Source organism: Triticum urartu, chromosome 5, assembly GCF_003073215.2.
Source record: "Triticum urartu cultivar G1812 chromosome 5, Tu2.1, whole genome shotgun sequence".
Classification (NCBI taxonomy): Eukaryota; Viridiplantae; Streptophyta; class Magnoliopsida; order Poales; family Poaceae; genus Triticum; species Triticum urartu.
Window position 1 is genome coordinate 331,588,483 of NC_053026.1, and position 19,742 is coordinate 331,608,224.

The 19,742-nt window shown below is 46.7% G+C and overlaps 1 pseudogene; it reads right to left on the reverse strand.

Annotated features, from left to right (window-relative positions):
* Positions 1-11,333: 11,333 nt before the first annotated feature.
* On the reverse strand, positions 11,334-13,360 carry LOC125555969 (annotated as a pseudogene).
* Positions 13,361-19,742: the final 6,382 nt, after the last annotated feature.

Here is a 19,742-nt window from a genome sequence, read left to right on the forward strand (position 1 = left end):
GCATCCGTAGCCGTCCGATCGCTAACAACGAGCGCTCACCTTTGTTCGGCCGCTGCTCTGCAGACATTTTTGGGCCTCTGGTGTTAAACTGGGCCTAATGACATGTATCAGTTCGATAGCTACCGGATCCTCAAAAAAAAAAATAGCTTGATGGCTACCTGAGTCTGTTTCACGGTAGAGAGCCCATTACCCGGTTGCTGTGCAAGACCAGAACGACTCGCCGGGCGATGTCGTCGCCGGTGGCTAGATTACGTGCAGGCGAAGAGGGGAGGGCGATGTGGTCGCACAACGCCACAACCTGAGCGAGATCGTACAGCTCGGGCCTCCCGGACCGCACGATGATCCAGAGAAAGGCGAAGTGACCATGCGTTCGGTGAAGCAGACATGGGGATGAAATTCAGTCGCGCGATTGAAGCAAGCAATCAATCGTCAGTTTCTGGAAGCATTCATTATGTCTGAATTGTGCCACTCGCTGGCAGCCATTACTAGAGGTGTGCGTTTCTGTTTTTCCAATCTGCATACAAGCGCCTGTATATACTTCGTCACCGGAACCCTTCTTCCTCCTGCAGAAGAAGCTAAGCAGGCATAGTTCTCAGTCGTGTTGCCCATCGCTGGCGTCTCCTCCTGCTTGCGTCCTCCTGACCCAGCCGACTGTCACTCTCCTCCAACTGCTCGATCCCGATGGCAGTCGGGGCAACAAGATCTATGCGGCGGCGATGATTAGGGAAGTAGAAGGGGCAAGAACTGGACCACCATCCTCGTCCTGCGCCTGTGGCCAAGCACCGCGGAAACCGCCAGTCAGGAACAACAAGGTGCCACGGTTGTGTCTGCTACCTTTTTTTCACTGTGGTCTCTACTCTGTTGCCCAATACCTTGGTCACAACCACTCGGTACACCCTTTAATTTCCTAGCTTAATTATTTAATTTCAGTTCGAGGTTGAGGCGTCGACGACGAGGAATGAGTGGACATGTTCTCTAACCTTCTCATGCAATATCTAGCAATTGCCACTTCAAACTTTGCCATGTAGTCTGTAGAGTACCTTTTCCATCATGACGCATTTTTTGAGTACTCTCTCAAATTGCAGTTCCCTGGGTGCAGCTTCGGCCATACACTCCAGCCACTAGAGGTCTCCATGATTGATGCTCCCTGATATCTCTCTACCTGCATGCCCTGGTGCAGTATGCAATGTTTTGGAATCCGCATATGAAATTGGTTGAACTGTTGATTTGATTTGACTATCCATGCATATATAGGACTATAGTTGAGTAATTGGTCGCCAACTATTCCATGTTCCAGTCGACCTAATACTGATTTTTTGTGTTGCTGTTTGTAATCTTGAATTTTGATTGGAGATTGTAAGAATACAACTTATGGAAGATTATGTGTCTTTTGTAATTTCTCACCACTATGAGGCTCCCTTAGGTTAGAGATAATATTAAATAATAACATTGCTCCATAATGTGAGGTAAGTCAAAGAATAAGTATTTTTCATGTATGTTTTGGAAAGTGCTGCGTCATTTCTTTAGCATCATGACATACATGAAAAATACTTTTAGAGCTCGTCTGCAGGTTCACTACATGTACCAGATCTCCACTTGGAAATACAGTTGGTGTGTTTCTGGTTTGGAAAGCGGATGCTATCTTTCTCTATACTTTTACACTTGAGACATTGTAATTTGAATTGTTCAGACTATATTAAATGGATGCGATCAGATTCCATATTTGGGCTAGAGATAGATTTCTGGGCATGAACGAATGCTTATCTTCCTGGAAGAAAAAATTGCACCTGTTAGGAATATCAAGGTTCTTCCTGCTCTTCATGAGGTATATGCCCATGTTTTGAAAACCTAAATGTACTATCACTAGCTGGACGTATGATGCTCTTGCACAAATTGGTTTGAATATTTTTTGGGTCCACTCATCGATATAGAAGACTGGTATTTAATTTTCATGTTTTGTATCATAATTTATTTACAAAATTTAATATCAATTTATTGTCAAGATAGATGGGTGCGGCAACCCACGCCTTCATTGATCTAGTATATACACAAGACCATACATGCACCGGCCAGCCACCTCTCTCGGGCAACTAATCCCACTAACCTATGCATGCACTATCAGGCCTTATCCTACTCCTGGAATCACTGCAACAACCAGCACGACTCAGCCATATCTAAAAACAAACTCCACGTGTCAACGTGGCCTACTACTTCATGCATCAACTAATTCTCCAGCACATGCGCAGCTTCACGCAGCACGCATACTCGCCACGGTGCCCGGCACAACCAGCGCGCACACTAATCACCACAGCCCACCGTGTGGCTTATTCCTAACATTCTCCCCTTAAAGCCACGACCTCGCCGCCCATCCTGACAAGACTCCGGCCCCTCGTCGACTGTCACGGAGAACACCCTTCTTCACCTCCGGCGACACACAAGCAGCTTCTCTTCCCGGCGCACTGACGCCGCCGACCGCAACTACGGCTGATTTCCTCAAGCACGAACTCGAGCCACACCTATTACAACGCATACGGAGGGTTCTTATACCCTGGGGCGCACCAGGGCACGTACCCTACGCCCCAGTCCACGCCGAGCGCCTGGTCCGGCCCGCTCTGCCCAATCTCGTGACATGCACAAACACGTCCGGGTCATGCGAGCCCGCCTAGGACCAACTCCGCGCTCCCCCTCATCTCGCCAATAGACCGCACACAAGCTGCACTCGTGCACGGACACACCCGTGCACACCACACGCACAATCCGCCGTGGACCCGACGCGCCCAGCGCACCCGGCGTGCGCCCATACACGCGCCCGACGCTACAAGCTCATCGCCATGGTTGTTGCCGTCCGATGCCACCATGTTCTTCCAGCACGAGCCGCCGCAGATGCCGTGCAACGCGGCCACCTCGCCAGCCATTGTCGCGCACCGCCGCCGATGCAACTACCGCGGCGTTGCACCCCGTCGAGCGCCACTCGCTGCCGCTGACGAAACCTGCAGCTCCGTGCGCCGCCGTGCCGCGTCTCCGTTCCTCGCCCCACTGCGCTTTCCGCACGCCGCAGCCTCCATGTCCGCTGCGCGCTCCGCGGACGCCACCGCGCGCAACGGCCGCCCCTCGAACTTGGCTTTGATACCAATTGTTGGCGCCGCCTCCTCGCAGCGCCGCTCTTCTTTTAGCTCTCACAAACACACACATGGTGATGAACTCTACACACGCACGCACACACATGCACCAAGGAAGAAGACCAAAAAGGCTTTGCCAAGAGAAACTTCCTTGATGCCCACCGTGGCTACATTGTGTATCCAGCCCTCACGGCCACTTTTCTCATTGCTCATTGACGCATATATACACAAGACCATACATGCACCGGCCAGCCACCTCTCTCGAGCAACTAATCCCACTAACCTATGCATGCACTATCAGGCCTTATCCTACTCCTGGAATCACTCCAACAACCAGCACGACTCAGCCATATCTAAAAACAAACTCCACGTGTCAACGTGGCCTACTACTTCATGCATCAACTAATTCTCCAGCACATGCGCAGCTTTACGCAATACGCATACTCGCCACGGTGCCCGGCACAACCAGCGCGCACACTAATCACCACAGCCCACCGTGTGGCTTATTCCAAACAGTGATCGGAGAGGAGCCCAACACGTTCGAGAAGGCGGAGCCGCACGCACCCTGGCGGGCGGCTATGCTGGATGAGCTGCAGTCCATCGACGACAACAACACTTGGACGCTCACCACGCTCCCACCAGGCAAGCAGGCGATCGGGGTGAAGTGGGTGTTCAAGCTCAAGAAGAGCTCCGCCGGCGAGATTGTCAAGCACAAGGCGAGGCTTGTCGCTAAGGGATATGCGCAGCGCCCGGGTGTGGACTATGACGAAGTCTTTGCTCCGGTGGCGCGGCTCGAATCCGTGCGGCTGCTGCTCACGATCGCCGCGCAGGCAGGCTGGGAAGTTCACCACCTCGACATCAAGTCTGCTTTCCTTAATGGAGATCTGCAATAGGAGGTGTATGTGGTACAGCCAGTGGCGGAGCTATGTTGGGGCCAGGGGGGGCTGCTGCCCCCCAGCCTTGGCTCAATTTCTGAAGAAATTTTTTTAGGGAGACATAACTTAGAAGTTTTTTAACATTTGGCCCCTACAAATACTGATGATTTTCGTTTTGCCCCCCCCCCCCAGTGACTTTCGTCTAGCTCCGCCACTGGGTACAGCCACCAGGATTTGAGCGCGCCGGTGAAGAAGAGAAAGTGCTCCGGCTCTCCAAGGCCATGTACGGGCTCTGCCAGGCGCCGCGTGCATGGAACATCAAGTTGGACGAGACGCTGGTGTCGCTGGGTTTTCAGAGGAGCCCATCTGAACACGCCGTGTACATGCGGTGCGACGGCGATGAGCGGCTGATGCTGGGCGTCTATGTTGATGACCTCATCGTCACTGGTTCAAGCCTGGGGGCCATTGTTCAGTTCAAACAGCAGATGAAGTCTGTCTTCTCCATGAGTGACCTCGGCTTGCTAAACTACTATCTCGGCATCGAAGTGCGCCAGGGAGATGATGCGAGCACCCTCAAGCAGGCGAGCTATGCAACCAAGATCGTGGACAAGGCTGGGCTGACAGACTGCAATCCAATGCACATCCCGATGGAGCCGCGCCTGAAACTGAGCAAGGAGAGCACGAACCTGCGGGTGGACAGAAAGCTCTACCGCAGCATCGTGGGCAGCCTTCGTTACCTGGTGCATTCGCGACCAGACATCTCCTACGCGGCTGGTTTCATCAGCAGATTCATGAAGGCGCCCACGACAGAGCACTGGGCGGCGGTGAAACAGCTGCTGAGGTATGTTGCAGGCACCCTGAACTTTGGGTGCAGATACAAGAGAGGAGAAGTAGAGCCGCGGCTGGTTGGGTACAGTGACGCGGACTTCGCCGGAGATGTTGATGACAGGAAGAGCACATCCGGGACGGTGTTTGTTTTTGGGGGGAGCGTGATCAGCTGGCAGTCCCAGAAGCAGAAGGTGGTCGCTCTCTCATCCTGTGAAGCCGAGTACATGGCGGCTACTGCAGCCGCGTGCACGTGCGTCTGGTTGTGGCGGATGCTTGGCGATCTGCTAGGTGATCCGGGAGGCGCAACTCCGCTCCTCATCGACAACAAGTCAGCAATCCAACTCTGCAAGAACCCTGTCTTCCACGACAGAACGAAGCACATTGAGACGCGATTTCACTTCATCCGTGAGTGTGTGCAAGACGGGAGGATCGCCGTCGATCACGTCTACACCGACGAGCAACTGGCTGACATTCTGACCAAGGCACTGCCTCGGGTGAAGTTCCAGGAGCTGCGGGAGAACCTGGGCATGATCAACATCAGCAACTGATTAAGGGGGAGATTGTCAGTTAATCAGCTGCAGAAGTTCGTTTTCAATTTCGACAGATATAGGTGTAGTTTCGGTCTATGTCAGTTTCGTCAGAGAAACTTGTTTTCAGTTCAAATAATCCGAGCTGCGTCTCGGTCGTAGTTTCTTAGGTTTCTCCGCGGCCCTGACCCGATCATGGGATGGCACGAACTAGACGGTCATGGCCGCATCCCGAGCGATGCGCGGGGAGCGCTGGGATGGCAGTGCTAACGACCCGGGCGTGGCTTATTTTCCTGTTTCAGTTAGCTTTGTAATAGCTGAATAAGAAGAGAAATACAGAGCAGAAAAGCTGCGAGGTTGAACGCGGCACAAAACATCATCGTCTTCCTCTGTCTCTCTCGTGTGAGCTCGAGCGCTAGGTCTGGCAGTCATCGCCAAACTGGGCGCTCCACGCGCTGATGCTGCTCGCTTCGGTTATGGATTACCTGAAGCTTCTGAACAATTTTCAGTTATTTCTCTCTTATATATTTTCAATGTCAGCACTAATTCATTGCCTAAAGCTTGCAGAGTATTATCTAAGTACTTGCTATTCATTATTGCCTGAAGTTTCTGAACAATTTAGTTATTTCTCTGGTAATGGAAAATTATTATATATTTTCTTGTGCTTTCTTTACTGCAGAGACCACTAAGTATTCACCCTAGCCAATATATGGTGTTACAGATGTACACAGGTTCACTAGACCCTTGATAGTCACGGTTGACAGAGATCAAACCTTTTGTGGATAACTAGGGAGGAGAAAAATGTTGTACTGTAGTTTAATTGCCACAGGTTCGCACATATACAAGTTCACTTACACTTTCGATACTACTCAAATATTCTCTAGATTTCTATGCAAATTCATGAATGATTTCCTTTCATTTATTTCTGTCAGGTTGAATGCGAGGAGCTTGCTTTATTGATAATTTGATGTTCGTGTGTTTACATTGCAATGGAGGCCATGATAGGCATGTCATATATTCAGGTATGTGTATTGAAAAATATTTTTGTAGTAGGTTTATATGGATGATTACGAGCAATGTTATACAAAATCAAATGTTCTCATGTATCATTTTCGTTGTTATGCATGTACTATATTGCAGAGTAAGGTAGACCCTATTTTTAACAATTCATACCTGAGAGCTGATGTAGTATTTAAATTCTTTAAATTTAAAGGATGATATCTAGCGGAGGAAGGACAAGACACTAGTGCAGAACCGGGCAATAGCACCGGTTCGTAAGGCCCTTTAGTGCCGGTTCCATAACCGGCACTAAAGCCCCCCCCCCCCCCCCTTTAGTACCGGTTCAGCACGAACCAGTGCTAAAGGGAAACCACGTGGCACGAGCCAGCTCGGGGGTCGGGAGCCCTTTAGTACCGGTTGGTAACACCAACCGGTACTAAAATGTTTGGGGGGTTTTTGGTTTTATGATTTCTTTTTCATTTAATTTTGTGTTTTCCATTTTAATTCCTTTTCGTTTGCTGGTATTTTACGATACTACACATTGTACACGTTATGCATATATATATATATATATATATATATATATATATATATAATTTCTAGTAGAACCAATCATATATATATCATCAATGTCTCACAAACCACCATATTAATTCACACATACACACATGTATAGCTATATACAATTTCTCCTACATATGCATGTTGCCTTCGGAGCCAGTGGCATTAGCCTAATTGGTGCCTTCGGAGCACGATTACAATTGGAAGTGGTTCATGACCTGGTCGATGGGGGAGGTAGCGGGTAATAGTATTCTCCCTTCGAATTTATGACCTGGTCGAGCAAAAATCCCGCTATTTCCTCTTGAAGTGCTTCTACGCGCTCCGTTTCTAGGAGCTTGTCCCACACCTCTGTGAACTGTTAAGAAGGAGATCAATATGCATGTGTATTAGTTGTCTGACTAGATATCGATAATTGTGTAAAAATTGTGAATAGTGTTCTGACAAGCGTACCCATTCCTGTCTTTGAGATCTGCTCCTTTCGGGCGCCATCATGCGAATGTTCTCGCAAACGCAGAATGCACACAGATCAGTCCCCTGCGCCTGCTTCAGGGCCTTAATGACGAGAATGGAATTTAATTTGATCAGATAATAATTAATCAAGCATGATAATTAAAGCATGATAATATCTTCAACTCATTTAAAACATGTGATGATCACCAGATGCCTGCTTATATAAATATATATACCTCGCCGGTCTTTGTTGTTTCAGGATCAACATGTTCTTCGTCATCGTCATAATCGTAGTTCATGACTTCATCAATTCGGTCGTCGCGATCGAATATCATATCACCCTCTCCGGTGTTGTTTAGAAATTCGGAGCCGTCATAATCTTTTTCATTCTGATCATCATCTGGCCCGCGTATCATATCGAACATGGTATGTTCTCCCTCTCTGTCGGTATTGTCCGCCATAGCTTTTATTTAACTATGCCAAAAGAAATATAAAACAATTTAGTATTCAAATTACATCGTCTCGAATAATAGATATAATCTTGAATACATCGTCTCGAATAATAGATATAATCTCGAATACATCGTCTTGAATAATAGATATAATCTCGAATACATCGTCTTGAATAATATATAATATTGAATAGTACATCACTGGCTAGGTAGCTAATTAAAGATCGAATACTACAGAAGAATCTAGGACACTCGCGGTTCCTGCGGCGCGGGCGGTGAACACCCAAAGAGAAGGAACCCTCACAGGATCATAGCTGAAGTGAGATCCCTGAAGAAACTGCCAGGTATTGGAGAACCTGCCGCCCTCTAACGCAACCATGTAGCGATGGACGTGCTCGTCCTCCTCCCTGACACGGCGACGTACCACCTCCGGCGGGGCCGGCTCCCTCCGCACCAAAACTGGCCCACGCGAACGCCACCAAACAAGATCAGGGTCGACGACGGGACCCGGGGCCGGGTTCCTCATCAAGCGGCGCGCCCCTCCAGGCAGCACCTCCCAGTGCCAGCCCGGCGGAGCCCAGTCCCGGACATGAGTCAGTCGGACGTCCTCGCGGACGGGTCGACGGAGAGGATGCGGGCCGGGCATCGTCGAGAACAAATACTACCTATATGCCCGCAAAAAGTAACATTTTTTTAATGATTGGATTTTGATAACTAGAATTTCTAACATTTCTATATAACACTAATTATGCTATCATTGCATATGTCAAAATTCTATATGCTATTTCATACTAATTAAGCATCTAACACTAAAAACAGAAAACACAACTTTTATACATCCATTAAAAAACTGAAAAACAACATTATATAAAAAAAATTCCATACTAATTAAACACTAATTATATCCATCTAACATGCATTCATACATATATACTAGTGAAAAAATAATAATCTAAAAAATCTAAACTAATTAAACATACAAAATACGTATATACTAATATATACATGCATTAATTCATACATATGTACGTGTGTGTGTGTGTGTTCATCATGCTTGTGTGTGTGTGTATGGGCTCGGGGAGGGGCGGCGCCCATGGTGGCCGCCGAGGGCAAGGGAGAGGGGTTAGAGGGGGAGAGCTCACAGCGGGGCGACGGCGACGGCGAGGCGACGGCCGGGGGCGGCGACGGGCCGGGGCGTGACGCGGGGGCGGTGACGCGGGGACGGCGCGATGGGGACGGGCCCGGGGCGGCGACGGAGACGAGGGCGGCGACGAGGACGGGGGCGGCGACGGCGACGGCGTCGATCGATCGGGGCGCGCGGGCGGTGCTTCAATGGGGAAACAGAGGAAGAAACAGAGGGAGAATGAAATTTTCGTAAGTGTTGTATATATAGAAGGCCACCAACCGGTACTAAAGGCCTGTTTTGGCCAGGCCAAGCGGCGGGAACCGCATCCCCTTTAGTACCGGTTGGTGGCTCTAACCGGTACTAAAGGCCCCCCTTTAGTACTGGTTGGTGCCACGAACCGGTACTAAAGGGGGTGCGCTGGCGCAGGTGCGGTGCGCAAGTTTAGTCCCACCTCGCTAGCCGAGGGGCGACCGCACTGGTTTATAAACCCCCATGCGGTAGCTCTCTCGAGCTCCTCTTCAAAGCAGGCCTACTGGGCCTACATGTTCTGTGCTGCCCTGTTGGCCTACTGGGCCTTTGCGGGCCTGCATCCTGGCCCAACAACAGGTTGGGTTTCTAGTCGTATGCAGGCCGCTCTGGCCTAGTAGGCGGGCTTCTTTTATTTTTTTTTGCTTTATTTATTTTTGAATTGTTTTTTTTTGTATATTTAGAGTTTCTTTGTGAATATTTTTGCTTTAGGTACAAAAAATTACAAACTTTCTGTTAGTGCCCGTAGTTTTCAAATTTGAATAGTTTAAATTTTGAATTATTTGAAATTAGTGTGAATCACTAGTTTGTGAATAACTTAACTTTAAAAATCCCTTGTCAGATACACCATTCACTGCCTTCCATTGCAGCAATTTTAGTGTGGTGCCCAGCTTTTTCTTGTGACCTACGCAATTCGGGTACAATAATTTTTTGTGATCCTCTAACATGCGTTGCAACTTCTTCTTCTCCAAATCACTTGCGCAGTTTCTCTTTGCATCGGCAATGGCCCGACCTAGATCATCAACGGGCTCATCTGATGCCTCTTCTTCAGCTTCTTCCCGCATTGCCGGCTCAGCTTCTTCCCGCATTACCGGCTCAGCTTCTTCCCCCATTGTTGTATCATCGTATTCAGGGAACCCATGGCCATGATAGCTGTCGTCGTCCTCTTCTTCTTCATTGTCTTCCATCATAACCCCTCTTTCTCCGTGCTTGGTCCAAACATTATAGTGGGGCATGAAACCGGACTTAAACAGGTGGACGTGAATGGTTCTTGACGTAGAGTAATTGTGACCATTCTTATAGCCAGCACATGGACAAGGCATAAAACCATCCGCCCGCTTGTTTGCCTCAGCCGCAAGCAGAAAAGTATGCACGCCCTCAACAATTTCACGGTCATTTAGCTCTCTAAACAATTAGGTAAATGACCGAAAAACAACAAATGATGTCAGAACATGTTGAAAATTGATGACGTCGCTTTGAATGCTGCATACTGAACACAAAATAAGTCCGGAGTTCAAATAAGTTATTAAAAATAAAAAAGAGGTGCAATGCTGGTTAATTTGCTTCAAGCCATTCGGAATAGTGTAGACTGCACTGCACATAGCTCAGTGCAATCTATGCTATTCCGCAAGGCTTGAAACTAATCAACATGCAGGTGAGCATTGCAACTCTTCGTCATTGTCTGTGCACTCACGACTTATAAACCGCTCATACTGCCTCTCTCTTGGCGAGGTGGGACTAAAAATCAGCTTACTAAGAAACTCTAGTACCGGTTCAGGGCATGAACCGGTACTAAAGGTCTTCGTGGGGGCCCCAGCCTGACCATAGCCTCACACAGCCTCATTAGTACCGGTTCGTGGCATGAACCGGTACTAAAGGTTGTCCACGAACCGGTACTAATGATGCCCGCCCGCCTAGCCGTTGGAACCGGCACTAATGGTCACATTAGTGCCGGCTCAAATTTAAACCGGCACTAATGTGCTTCACATTTGACCATTTTTCTACTAGTGAGACCTTGCAGCTATAGGATATTGTCAGGCCATGACCCATATACCGTGGCATTAGTTGTCCCTAGTGAAGTTTGGTATGCAGCTGGAGACGGCATGATTTTTTTTCTTTATTATTCTATTGAAATCGCCTAGCTGCATTTTACATGTTAACCATGTATGTTTTTTCCGGCTGAATCTGTTAATCAACAAATCATCGATCAAAATTTTGTGGAAAGAAAATGTGAACCGGTATTCCATCTAGATAGGATTGTAGAATGTTGTTCAGTTGAGATTGTTGTTGTAGCAAGGCTGGTTAACCTTCATTGATTTAGTTTCAAATTCTTGAGATCATTTAAATTTGGCATATGTGGTTGATGATGGTAACTATATATAGCTGCATTGCATATACAGATGAAGATCATAATGCCAAGGTAATGTACATGTGTCATATGATGACGTAGTGGGTTCGGGCAAAGAGAAGTGACAACATATAAGTATTTGTTTCTCCCGTTGCAACGCACGGGCACATTTATTTACTAGTTATATTGAAAAGCTTACTGTGAAGCATAAGTTGATAATAAACTTAGGAACACCGAGAATACGATGCGGCTATTTTGTAAATTCAATAGCCCACGATCCTGCGTAGATGTAGGTGGTCTTGACACATTTGAACCCTGCGCCCATAGCCAGCTGTTCAAACTCGTTTAGGTACTTCTCCTTGCCACTATGACTGTGTGAGCATGATCATGTCGACGTTGAGCACCACCTGCTCCGCCAGCTTTGCTTCTGACGTCACTGGAAGGATGCACTCCACGACTACCACCTTGCCTTGTGCTGGCAGCGCGTCATAGCAGTTCCTCAGCAGGATCATACAGTGCTCGTCGTTCCAATCATGGAGGATCCATTTCATTTGGATTGTGTCGCCTGGAGGCACTTTCTTGAACATGTCGCCGCCAATGTGTTGCACATGAGGAGAGGGCAGCACCTCTGAGATGACATGTGGGAGGTCGAAGTTAATCCCCCTTATGCAAGGGTACGTAGAGGTGATGGCATGGATCATCGTACCGACCCCACCACCGACATCAACAATGGTGTTGACGCCATCAAAGCCCCTATAGAACTCAAGAAGCTTCTTGATGATGATGGTGGTGTGATCCTTCATACTCTTATTGAACACACTGTTAAAGTGTGCATCTTTGCCCTGGTACTCGAACAGACTCGTCCCATGTGCCTTGTAAAATGGGAGACCGCCGTCAACCATGACATCCTTCAAATGATACCTGCAAATGTTTTTAGTTTTTTACTAATTTCGACTTTCATTTCACTAAACCATTTGTAACACACACAAGTTCCATTACTTCATCATAAGGAAAGTTATCCAAAACGTAGCCATATATAGAAGTTATTTCATTAACATTTCGGTTCGTTACATTGACATTGTGCTTTTAACAGCCATGAAAAGGTGATTAGTTTCGACTTGAGTTCAGTTCACACAGTTTTGCGGAAACTTGCCTAGATAAGTAGGACAGTATATCTAACTGCAAGTTATCGGTTGACGAATTATGCAATCCTTTGTTCCTTTTATTAGAAAAAAGAAGATATTTTATGTTCCGATTATTGTCATCCGAGAACGGGCAAGGCAACAAAAGTTGTCCGGTGGTCCAGACAGTTCTTGTCTTGCTGCTACTTGCTTTTCCATTTTGCTAGCTATGCTTACTTTCTAATTTCGTCAAGTCCTATCCTTGGAACGAATTGTCGAAAGGGGGGAAATAGCTCTAGCATAAACCGGTGAAAAGATGATGGTCAGGACAGCTCCTTAGTAGTGTTCTTACTTCTTATGACTTACTTATTGCATGTAATAATTGATTTTGACCCCCAAAAGATAGACCTCGCATCCGAGCCCCTCCAGAAAATGATCCAAGTAAAATGGGTTGATGCTGGGTTTTCGAGCAAAGTAGAAGTAGAAGAAGCTCACCAGCAGTCCATAAGGACCTTGTCCTGGACCATGAGGAGCATGGGTGCCATGGAGACGCCATCCTCGTTGGCGGTGAGCCATTTGCACACCGGAGCCGGACTATACCGGCGGACGAGGAGGCCGTCCTCGCCCTTCTCCATCTCGCACGACACGACCTTGTGCGTGGCCAGCAGCCGCAGCATACGGTCCACCATGGCCGGCGCGTCTGGGTTGGCCTTGCATGGCAGCTGCGCGGCCACCTCGGACGGGGATAGGGCCTTCCCGCCGGCACTCACAAGGGTCTCGAGCATGCCCAGTTCGATGGCGTTCTTTAGCGTCATCGGCAGGATAGACGACGTTGCTAGCTGCAGCGCGTACATGCATGCCTCCTCGTCGCTAGTCACGGTAGAGCCCATTGCCTCTTCTAACTTCGGAATCAAGCTTCTTGCTAAGTGAGTTAGCTGTGGCTGAAGAGAGGAATGGGACACAACGGCTTATATAGGAGAAAAGAAAAATTGCGGGAACATGCTCCATCAAACTGACAGAGGCCCCACCTGAAGAACGCGTGCCGTGCCTTATCTCTTCCCACCACACGAATCCACCCATTCATCTCAGCTTTATCTTTTCCATCTTTTCGTCCCTCTCTCAGTGCAGGAACTATGGAAGCATTACTATTCGGTGGTCTCATGCCATGCATTTAGGCTTGTATATGTATGAATCCATCGCTTTGAATAACTATCTCCCAACAGTAGCAGCAGCAGTCTTTAGGTCCCGTGTTGCTCCCTCTCTCTTACTTTTCCCATCTTTTTCTTCCTCATTCACACACGCATCAACCAGGAGACAATCGATGGCTGCTGCTAATCCAGCCATTTTTCCTTTTTTATCTAGCTTTTTCCCTCAAGCACCCGCCTCCTCTGCAGGCGGCACTAGTACATTGCGAGGCAACCATTTCTGACACCTGAACCTAGCTGGCCTGCGGAGCACCCAGTCGGAGAGACGCATTGGCCATGCCCTCAGGTCACTTCCGCACTACCGCTGATCATTGTTGTTAGGTTCAACCCTGTCTCCTGGCAAGGCAACCCCTACGTACGTGAGGCCTTCAAAAAAAAAGGAGAATTACCCTCTGCATTGATAAGATGCATGCAGCCATATTATTAAGCAAACATGTAAGAACGTCTGTAGCTCGGTACAAGATTGCATGAGGAGCTGAAAAGTAATAAAGATAAAAGTTGCCACAACCGGCAAAAACAGGACAAGATGACTACATCTAGCCCTATTATTGGATCACCATCTAAACCAGTTGTGTGTATCTTGTGCGACCATCTCCCAGCGGTTGCACTCAATAGCCATATGCTCCTTGGCTTCCGCATGACTGAGTGACTACCTTCTACGGATCTCAGTTGTTGCTCTGTATATGACCTGCAAAAAAATTGGAAGAATTTGTCTGTTCAATAGCCCAAAGTAATGTGCATACTGCGATTCGAATATAGGCGGCAATTTTAGGCTCCACTCCATTTAGTCACGTCCCAAATGTGTTTATACTATTTGAAAGAGTAACGTTAAACACCACATGTATCATACACCATAAGAGCTTTGAAAGTGGACATTTGAGAAAAAAAGTGTTTTATAGTTTCGTCCGGATCATAGAAGCAGCATTGTTTAGTACCCTCCCGTCTGTGTTGTGCCAAGTTATCCTTAATCAGAATCACTTCCCTGTGCACAAATCATATGATTTTTTTATTCTTAAAGGTATTTTAATCTTTTAAATATGAAGCGAGCTCGCGATTGGACCAGACTATTAAATCTAAATACATAGAATTCACTAATAATACCCCAAATACTGAGAGTTTCCAATGAAGCGTATCAGGCTCATCAGAGAGATTAAACCCCATGAACCTCCGCACAAGATGTAGCCAACTGTTCCATCGTTCTTTCACTAGGGATCTCCCAAACTAGATATTTAGATGTGCGGACCCTATATTGTACTCCTCGTCAAACTTCCTAATCTTTGACCAAGTCTATAGAAAAGAGTATAAATATTTATCATAACAAATCTATATGATGTGGAAGTACATTCAACAATGAATCTAGTGGTATTGATTTGTTATTATATATGCCAATATTTTTGTCTATAAATTTGGTCAAAGTTTACAAAGCTTGACTTTGACCAAAGCTAATACGCAAACTAAATAAAAACGGAGAAAGTACTAATGTAAGCGTCCTTATGGTGTAAAATATTATAAAGAAAGAATATTGTGTGGCTAGTGGACTCTCCCCTAACAATGTATCTTCTCTAAATTTAGTCGTGTTACAACTGCACACAGGGTGGCCGGGTGTAAGGTCCCATGTGTGCCGCACATGGGGTGGCTTATTTCACACGTCTTGACCAAGAAAGTGTAGGTACAAGACATCATGCACAATCCAAATCTCCACCACACATCACATCAACTGGTGCACATGGTGTCACATCTGCATGTCCACTATCTCTCTTCTCTCTTCTCTCTCACAAACAAATTCATTCCTTTTATTTCACCTTTCCTAACTTAAACCATTTATATCTTTTCAATCAATATTTTGATTTCAGAACATTTTAAATATTTGAACTCCTAACAAAAGGACCTTTAGAAAAGGATCATCTTTGAAATATTTTGACTAGTTTAAAATTTTCAATAACATATTTCACTCATTTCAATAACATATTTCACTCATTTCGCTCGTTTGAATAACATATCTCACTTGTTTTAATAATAGATTTCAATCATTTCAAAAACAAATTTCATCTCATTTCACTAACTGATTTCACTCATTTCAATAACATATTTCACTCATTTTACTCATTTCACTAGTTTCAATAACTGATTTCACTCGTTCCAATAACATATTTCACTTGTTTCAATAATATATTTCACTCATTTCAAAAACCGATTCGTTCATTTCACTAATTCCAGTAACCAATTCACTCGTTTCAATAACAAATTTCACTCATTTCACTCGTTTCAATAAAAAAATCGACAACATTATTCACATGTGATTATTAAGTCTGTTCCTAGCTCCCGGGACGCGTACAAAACGGATAAGTACGAGAGCCGCTCCTGCAGGTTGAGCACCACGCAATGCGCTCTGGCTAAACAGAAAAGCGGCAGCGTCCACACTAGATGAGGCGCCTTCCTCCGGCCCTAACCTCTCCCTATATAAAGGCCAGCAATCTTCACACACAGAGGGGAGGGAGACGCACGCGTACATGCCGCAAGGGTGCCGCCCTTCACATCCATGCTCACGAACCTCCACGCCCGCAAGCCTCTTCCTCCACATATGTAAACACATCAGACGAACAGGTTCAAGAGAAGATCAACCTTGGCATTCCATGATGGTAAAACAACACGCTCATTGAAGCGATGTCTTTGATCCTTCTCCCTCTTGTTCTTTGTGGCTCGGAAAATTAGATTGGTTCACACCAGTCAAATATGTTGCCTCAGGAAAGTAGATTGGTTTATCGGATCTTTGTGGCTCGGAAAATTAGATTGGTTCACACCAGTCAAATATGTTGCCTCGGAGAAATGGATTGGTTCATCCGATCTTTGTTGCCTTAGAAAAATGGATTGGTTCACACCAGCCTAATATGTTGCTTCGAAAAGAAATAGATTGGTTCATTCGATCTTTGTTGCCTTGGAAAGTAAGATTGGTTTGTCCAGTCTACAAAATTGTTACTCATAGGTACAAACTACAAGATTTGTTGTTGATGCTTGTCGCCTAAAACAAGCAGGTAGAATACAGGTACAGGACAAGGAGAGGAGGAGATCCGGGCAGAAAAGTAGTTTATGTTAAGGGTCAGGTTCGTCAGAAATTACAGCGCTGACAAAGGTGCACTTCGAAATTATTTTCGGACGTTCCAGGATGAGTATCAGGCTCGAAATTTTTACAGGTGCACGAGGCACATGTGTTGATGTCGTGTTAAAATTTTAGATCATTTGGCCGAGAGGAAGGCTAGACAAAAAAATCACGGAAAACAGAGTACGAACCTGGTGGTACCGCCAGCTTCAGAAAACCACGCCGGCCAAACCTGAGAGAATTTTGATCTGAAATTTTTCTGAGGTGAACTAGAGACGCCCAAATATGTTTGTTAATTTTTTCAGATTTTTTGAGACAAGAGAATAGGCGCAACAGTTCACACAAGTTAGGTTTTATTGTCAGGCCAAGCAGACTAGTACGCCCGACAGATGATTTTCTGTAGGTTGATATGTTAGGCGATAAAGCCTGGATCCTTTGTGAGAACAAGCTAAGTCACCAAAGAATGCTCCAACCTACAGAGAAGGCAATTTCTATAAGTTGCGTGCAGATAATAAGTGCAGCAATCTAGTACTTGAACTGCATCTCTTGCCGCGCCGTTGTCTGAACTGCAGCACACTACAGGGCCTTCGAACATGCTTGGCGAGATTGCTGTAGGTTACACTTCGCCGTCGTCGTTGCCGGCGCCGCCTCCGGTATCCGTCAACCTTGGTACACCGCTGCACCAACCTCTTCTGCAGAATGAGCTGCCTTTGCTCAGGATGCCGCGAGTGGCGGCCGTGGAATCTCCACGCATGGAAGTGCATGCTTGCATGGGTGCAACTGTAGCTGCATGTGTACGTACTGATACTTGCATGGATGCTTCAGCCAACAAGAACTCGCCCGTGGGGTTGCATGGCTCTGTGCAACGGACGCTACAAGAGGCCGCTGTCACTGAGCTAGGCTCGTCAACAACTACCGACGATGGACGCCTAGTACAGCCCATGACTGCTCAGGCAAAGGTTCTGCAATCACCTGCGTCGTCACCCTCGCTACAGAGCATGCCAAGCTATCATCTGGCTGCTGCGGTGACACTTGGTCCAGCCACGGGGCGCAACATGGAGCTATCCTCGTCATCCGTTACTGACGTTCTAATGGAGCCAGGAGCTGCTGCACAGTTGGGATCGCCTCCGTCTTCTCCAACGCCGCAGCTGGCGCTCCATTCTACTCCAACCAAGCTGACGGATACTCCGTTACTGCGCAGTGGTCGTCACTTCACCTCTGCTGACGGGTCCTCGGCCATTGATGAGTGCTCCCTCTCCAAAGCGATGCGGCATCAGGCGGAGCGTTACCTCGACCCTCCTACAGATACACCTTGCAATAAATCATTTCTTTCTTATTCTGATTCTCGTATTTCCTCTAGTTTAAGACTTGGGTCCATGTTTTGTGACTTCACCGCGTCCTTGGGTAAATCAAAATCCCACTCCTCAAAAAAGAAACAAAAATCGCCCAATAAGGGGAAGGTATCCTCCCTGACCCGAGTTTCCACATGAGAGGCATGTTTTGGAATAGCAGAGGTCTTTCAGACTTGGCTAAACATAAACACGTCGGTGACTGTGTGCGTGACCATGGGTTAGATTTTGTGGCAATTTCCGAGACTGGTAAATGTGACTTTCGTGCACATGTCTTTGATCACCTATCAGGTGGTTTGGAATATACATGGCATTGCTTACCACCACGTAGAAGGTCCGGAGGAATCTTACTTGGGATACAGACCACAACCATGGAGTTGTTAGCTTTTTCGGTTGGTGAATTTCACATCAAATTCCACCTACAAAATAGAGCTGACAATTATACATGGAGGCTGGTTGCAGTCTATGGGGCTGCCCAAGATGAGAATAAATCCGCTTTTCTTTGGGAATTGGTGAACTTGGCTAAGGATAACCCCCATCCAATGCTTATTGGAGGCGACTTCAATATCCGTAGATACCAGGAAGAGAAAAATAATGATCGTTTTGACACACACTGGCCTTTCTTATTCAACGCTGTAATTGACAGTTTGAATCTTCGAGAAGCTAGTATGTCGGGGCGACAGTTCACTTGGGTCAACAACCGTCCGGTGCCGACATACGAGAAGCTCGATCGGGTACTCATGGATACCAAATGGGAATTAAAATTCCCTATGGTAACAGTGCGTGCCCTAGAGCGTATTGAGTCACTTTCGGACCATGCACCCATCATTCTTGATTCTAACTCTACTAGCTCTCCCATTGTTCGCCGTCCATTCAAATTTGAATTGGGATGGTTACATCGGAATGGTTTTGCGGATATAGTTAAGAATTCATGGGAGAGGCCTGCCGTTGGTTGCACACCGATTCAAAGATGGAACTTCAAAATTCGAGCCATGAGGCGGTTCCTAACTGGATGGGCCAAACACACAAGTGGTATATATAAAAAAGAAAAGCAACGCCTTTCCACTATTATAGATGACCTCGACAAAATAGCAGAGACTCGCATTTTGTCTCAACAGGAGATTGATATGAAAAATCAATCCAATGAGCAGATTGCACGTCTATTGCGAGAACAGGAAATCAAGTGGTATCGAAGATCAGGTGCCCAATTCATTTTGGAGGGAGACAACAATACACGATATTTCCAAATGGTCGCCAATGGGCGGCATAGGAAGAAGTGTATTTTTAGCCTCCAACAGGATGAGGGACGGATCGAGGGTCAGGCAGAGCTCAAGCGTTATATAACCAAATACTACAAGTGTCTATTTGGGGCTCCAGAGGAAGGCAACTTCACTCTAGATGAGACCCGAACAGATGACATTCCACAAGTCACAGAAGAAGAGAATGATAAACTGACAGCACCTTTCTCTGAAGAGGATGTGCGAGCTGCAGTGTTCCAAATGAAACATAACAAAGCTCCAGGCCCTGATGGTTTCCCCGCGGAGTTCTATCAGAACTTCTGGGATGTCATCAAGACTGACCTAATGGAGTTGTTCAATTTTTTTCATGCCGGCCAACTAGACCTATCTAGGCTTAATTTTGGCGAGATTGTTTTGTTGC